At 40.5% G+C, this 6,520-nt stretch overlaps 1 long non-coding RNA gene across 1 annotated transcript; it reads right to left on the reverse strand.

The window, feature by feature from the left end:
• Positions 1 to 856: 856 nt before the first annotated feature.
• On the reverse strand, positions 857 to 4,351 carry LOC311010356. The gene is made up of 3 exons (XR_014596773.1): positions 4,103 to 4,351; positions 2,215 to 2,258; positions 857 to 990 (listed from the first exon to the last, which is right to left on the reverse strand). It is a non-coding gene; the product is annotated as an uncharacterized lncRNA (long non-coding RNA).
• Positions 4,352 to 6,520: the final 2,169 nt, after the last annotated feature.

A 6,520-nucleotide genomic window follows, 5' to 3' on the forward strand; every position in this document is an offset into this window, starting at 1 on the left:
CCCTACTTTCTCTGGCCGGTTGCAGACACAGCTGTAGAGTTAGATGATAATGCTCACCGTCACTGGGCAACACTAGCTGGTGTGAATTATTATCTTCATGTTTATGCACTATAGCCAATTGGATGTTGACACATCTCCCCTTTGCTGTCTCGGTCCACCTTTCTAGTATAAGAATCTGAGCTTTACCGTTTGACCCTTAGAATTAAGGTGGCTTCACGCACTTATGTTGTGTTGACGACTCTTCTGTTCCCCTTGATCAAGTAAATACACTCCTTCAGCATAAGACATCCAGGACTCAGGTTCATCCAGGTTTATTTGTGTGTTTCAATGAAGCTTTCTTCCCAAGACATCCCATTCAAAACACATACAGGTTTTACACGTCACAGTTAGTTTACACACCATCTGTAGTATAAAATACAGAGCCGTGGAAAGAGAAAAAATAAAATTGATTAAATGGATTCACATACATCAATAGGACAGGGAAAATATGTCTACTAATATAATTTGACATTCTAAAAATTAATGAAGAGGTGAGACACCACATTCATGAACATAAAAAGCGTGGGACAACTGGGGAAAAGGTATGAAAAGATCTGATGTTATTTTCCACATGCCCTGTGAAATTTCCTTGTTAGGCAAACAAAGCAACACATCAATTGAGGAGAATCCATTGAGGGAGTGGATTCTCCCTGGATCCACTTCAAAGTTCCCTTCTGTCCTATAACCTCTGCGGTTCTACTTGGAACAAATACAAAGCCTTTCTCTCTTTCCCCACAACAGGAACATACGACCAACTGAATGAAGATGTTTTAAGATATAGTGGCAACCTCAACACAGCCACCAATCTTCCCACAAAGGCAAACTATGGGGATGAACAACAGCCTCAGGCCCCTGCGGTTGCATGGGTGAGCGAGGGCCGATCACAGCTGCTTGAAGCTTTAATTTTGAATGTTGTCTTTTGGTTCCCAGGAGTTTTTCCACTTTGTCCCACTGTAAGACAGATAGATAGACAGCATTAGATTAGATAGCAAGTATTACAAAGGCTTGGGCAATGAGACGAAGAGCGATATATAGTTGAATACTGAAAGTAATCGTAAATTGTTTATTTGTGTGTGTCACACCTGTGTGTCACACCTGTGTGGCAGGTAACACCAACAGGAAGGACTGTCTAGTCTTTTTTTCTTGTATTTGTCATTAAATGTGTCTTGTAATCCCATATGGGATGGGCCACAATGGTGGCATGACACGAAAATAAAAAATTAATTCATTCATTATTACTGTTATATTGTTTGACCGGAAAATGTACTATCCTGACACTACAATTTCCAATGACACATTGTGTCCTCAGATATGTAGGCATTTGTAATCAGAGTATCTGGTAAAATGAACCACATTCTTTATATGTATGCAACAGCCTATATTTGAAGATGACATGATAAATTAGTGTAGCCAGGTTAGATAAAATAGTCCATTAAGTAACACAGTATGCATGTAGGACACAATGTACATACTATGTAGTTTGTTGTGAGGCACCTACAAGATGCAAACATACAGCACTAATGAAACTTAAATAAACCACTATAGTGGTTTACTAACCTCAACAGTCACAATGTCAAGCACACCAGATTGATTATGAAATATTACATACCACTGAAGACCAACTGCAGTTTTGCTGGTTATTTGGTGTAACAAGGGCTACCCAGTTAATCTGCTGTCATGTCAAGAACCTTATTGAGTGTAGTGAGGTTTTAATGGTAACCATCTCAACTGTCTTCAGAGCGTTAAGCCAGAAAGAATTGGAGCTCAATGCTCTGAGGATGGTGGGGATGGTTCTGGACTTTAGAGAGAGTGCGGAGAGTGCACCCGCCCATGCCCCCATCACCCTGTGTCTCCCCAAGTCTGCACTGAGTCTTTCTGTTTCCTGTGCACCATCATCACCCAGGACCTCCAGTGGGATCTGAACATCAGGTCCCTTACAAAAAAGGCCCATCAGAGGATGTACTTCCTGAGGCAGCTGAGGAAGCTCAACCTGCCAAAGGCAATGATGGTGACCCTCTACACCGCCATAAATGAGTCCATCCTCTGCTGCTCTATCACCATCAGACATTTCCTGTCACTCTCTCCACTTAACTATCAATTACGGGCAGAGATGCCAAATAAATATACTTAAAAAAACAAAAATAAACAATAGTCAACTTTGAATAAGATACATACCATCCAGAGCAAGGATGCCACTGCACCAACACCTCCACACGGCCCTTAAAATATAAAGAAATACATAAGGTAAGCATGAACAAATGTTCCTTTATGTTCTTTATGATGTCAAAGCACATTGGCTAATATACCTGCTGTTGTAAATGCAAACCTATGTCTAAGTGAAATCAGATAGTAAAGTGTAATTGTAGTAGTGGGAATAACAGAGGAGTGTTGTGATTTGATTTTTGTTTGTGCAGTCTGCTGTCTGATAACCCTAGCCTGGGAAACACAGGAGTCAAGAGCTGCAGTGAAGCACAATAGGACAGCTCACACAAGCAGCAGTCTGGCTGTCCACCGCTGAAGTTTATTTCTCCACACCGACCAATCTTACCAATCACACATAATTCGTATAATATCATTATGTACTTGCAGTCTCTATGTGTACCTATTCCCCATATCTTCTGCAGCACCGAAGTCATGATAACTTTGCCTTCTATGATTGTGTGTAGGGAGATGCCCTGTCTAAAGCCTACTAGTCTGAGTGGTTATCTGCAGTCACAGAATAACAGCTGGGAAACAGAAAGGAAAATCAAAAATCAACAAGAATGATATACTGTATGTATTTCATTATAATGAGCCATACAATACATTATTTATTGTTATTGTTTATCATACATGCGCTGTCTTACCAGATACACTCGCAGCACAACACCAATTAAAGGGGAACTATGCTCGTCCGCTTGCTTTTCCGCTGTTTTAGTTACGCTCCTCTCGCCCATGTGCATCTGTTTACAACGAAGCCGTCGAAAAATGGAGTGGTGGATAACGTTAAAATAACATATACGATGTCACGGTGTGTGTGTTTGTGTAGTCTCAACCGTCTTAAACAAGAGATTATGGGTCATGAAGTTAACTATCACAATTACTCCTGAGCTTTTTAATTAAGGCAAAAATGTAGCGTAGCCACGGGAGAAATCCTGCTTAGTTCCTCTTTAACATAGGTGTTGAAAGGAAATGGAGGCAGCACTTCATTAGACCTCCACCTGTAATATGTCTTAGCTATAACAAAACATCTAAATTGATGGTGCCACAGAGATATTTTCATTATCAGTCGTTTCTAATCTGCCTTGAAACATACCTCACTGATTCTTTGCCTCAGTATTTTTTTGTAGGGGAAACTGCTTGAGCCTTGATGAATGGGACATTCTGAAATTAATTTTAAAAATGGCAATGGTTTATTAACAGACATCTCTGACAAAGAGTTCAAAATCTATCAAAACTGCTGTTCTTTTATCCTACTTAATGTAAGTTGTTCATTAAACAGGGACAGGGATCTCACAGTAATTACCGTGAATTACAGATGGCATCTTTTCACCATGTCTGTACTTGTTGGTCATGACAGTCATGTTTTCAATTTGCAGTATAACATTACACATAATGCTTCTAACATCAGATGTGTAACGTACTGCAGAAAATTATGTCAGAATTTGGTTTCCTGACAAAAATCATAGTAGTTGTTCCTTACCCAAATTGAAATTGAGGGTCTAAGGACAGAGGATGTCATTGTATGGATTGAGAAAAATTTCATTGATTTTATGGATTTGATTTTGGGCTATATAAATACATTTAGATTTGACTTGAAGTCCTTATGATGCTGGATGACATCAGCAGAACTGTCCCATCAAGGAGTCACCTGTGTTTAACTTCATGTTTACCCCTTATTTTCCACTAAATAGTTTGCTATTATATGCATGTTATGTTCCCTTGTAGAAATCATGGCCAATCAAACAATGATGCAAGTTATGGGCTGAGAGAAGGCTAGAATGAGACTCTTCTCACTGAAACAGTTTGACAAATATTCATATTGTGATAATAAGACTACTGATGACCCCAAACACATACATACCACTCATCTGCTTCATCCCTCTCTTTCTTCTGTTTTTCTGTGGATGGGTTTGACAAGAGGAGACAGGAGGAGTTGGGGAGGGAGACACAGGACAGGAGGAGACAGGAGGAGTTGGGGAGGGAGACACAGGACAGGAGGACACAAGAGGAGTCGGGGAGGGAGACACAGGACAGGAGGACACAAGAGGAGTCGGGGAGGTGGAAACAGGACAGGCGGAGACAGGAGGAGTCTGTGAGGTGGACGCAGGACATGAGGACAAAGGGGGAGTCAGAGGGGTTGAAACAGGACAGGAGGAGACAGGAGGAGTCTGTGAGGTGGACGCAGGACATGAGGACAAAGGGGGAGTCAGAGGGGTTGAAACAGGACAGGAGGAGACAGGAGGAGTCTGTGAGGTGGACGCAGGACATGAGGACAAAGGGGGAGTCAGAGGGGTAGAAACACGACAGGAGGAGACAGGAGGAGTCTGTGAGGTGGACATCGGAGGATCCTTTGAATTTGCTGCTGTACTCTCGCCCGCTGCGGTGTTTGGTACAGGTGACATTATCACTGTTGGGAAGAGGAAACTGTGATGTAGACTTTGGTATAAGCATTTTAATTTGATTTAAGCTGCATAGGAAAATGCAACAAGTATTTGATTAGGGGTGTCCTCGACTACAGATTTGCCCATAGTCAACTAATCGTGGAATCATGTTGTTTTTTTCCTCATAGATTCATGATCTCATTTGCGTCTTTTTATGCTCTGAAGAAACGAAACACCTGAATAAACAACTTCTTCAGTTGGCATAAGATAACAGGTCATTCTCCATCCATCCTTTTCCTGATCCCACTTATTAGGCTGCGTGCACAACATCACTGTCAATCTTTTGGAAACAGTGTAGGGATGACAAGTTTGAGTTTGTGCTATGAATTAACGAGTGTGTATGCCGAATAAAAAGTCCCATTGTTGTTTGGCCATGATACATGTATCAGTGCTTGTCTAGACGGTTCAGGGGTCGTGTGTCACAGCACCATGGACAGCGCTGTTTTTTTGTTGTTGCCATTGTTTGTTTGTGTGTGTGTGCTGTGCAATAGACAAAGAACGCATCCCTTAGTTATTGTAAATAAAACTTTAGGCCCGAATTTAGAGTGTGGGAGCAAGCGAGAGAGAGAGAGTGAGAAAGATGGGTGTGAGCTAGAGAGAGAGACAGGTGGTATCAGTGTTCGAGCACTCAATGTGATGTTTCTATCAAAACAGTCTTGCCTATATTATAAGAAAACAAAGACATTCTGTGTAAAATCAGATGTTCAGCAGCAGTGAGAGCACCCCTATTCAGAATGGTACAATCATTTTTTTCATAACCACATTTTGCGATGATTTGAGTTGATAGTGGAATCACACCTCCGAACTGGATCGTCGAATAGTCGACTATTCGAGGTCACCTCATTTGATTGTGTGAATATTACAAAAAAGAAATACAACAACAATTACAACATGAACACTTAAAAGTAATTCTTGTTGAAAATGATATGCTCATTTAGAATTTGATACAGCAACATGTTTGGAACAGGATCATGTACCAATCTCTTGCATTTTAATAAACAAGACCTTCTCTACCCTGTAACCTGTCTCTACCTACATTGTCTACTTGGCAGTATATTTTTCTCAAAAACCTGTATGGGATGCTCTTTTTATACCTAATCATGTTACTAACCTGTTGACAGTTTACCACATTCATTGTGAGATCTTCCACCAGCTGTTTTCTGTTTCACAGCTTTACAAGTCTTCTGTTGCCACAGACAGAATTTCTTTGGAAATGTGTTGCTGGCATCAAATTCAAAATGAGCACACCATTATCAAAAACAGTGAAATTATTTCTCAGTTTCAACTTCTGATATGTTGCCTGAGTGATATTTCCCATTACATATGACAATTCTATGATTTGAAAATCATCCCAGTCTGTTTGTGTTGACATGATTTTACACAGTGCCTCTACTGCTTTGGAAACATGGTTGTAGTCCGAATATTTTTGGAATTTATCTGGACATACATAATGGTTGTGGTTGGAGATTTGCAAAGAGGAAGGGACAATTGGCCTTGACAGAGTTCTGCATTCTTCAATTCAATTCAATTGTTGCATGGCAGTTAGTGTGCTTGTCTTGGTTAGCTCAGCCCTCAGCGAACAGACACTTCAGCCTACATCTATGACACTGTCAGGGAGTAGAGAGGAGATAGAAAAAGTCTCTACAAAACAGAAAATGGCTATTTTTTGTCATTCCTTTAACAGTAGATCTGTTTAAACATTGCAGAGTAATGCAACAGACAGGAACAGCCACAGTGATCTGTTAGATGGCTGCACACCTCCAACCTCTAAGTAAGGTAGCAAACCTTTTTAAATGTTGTTTATTAATGATTTTTGCTTTTTGATGTTCTTTTCTGAA

This window comes from Eutrigla gurnardus, assembly GCF_963514095.1.
Source record: "Eutrigla gurnardus genome assembly, contig: SCAFFOLD_90, whole genome shotgun sequence".
Lineage (NCBI taxonomy): Eukaryota > Metazoa > Chordata > Actinopteri > Perciformes > Triglidae > Eutrigla > Eutrigla gurnardus.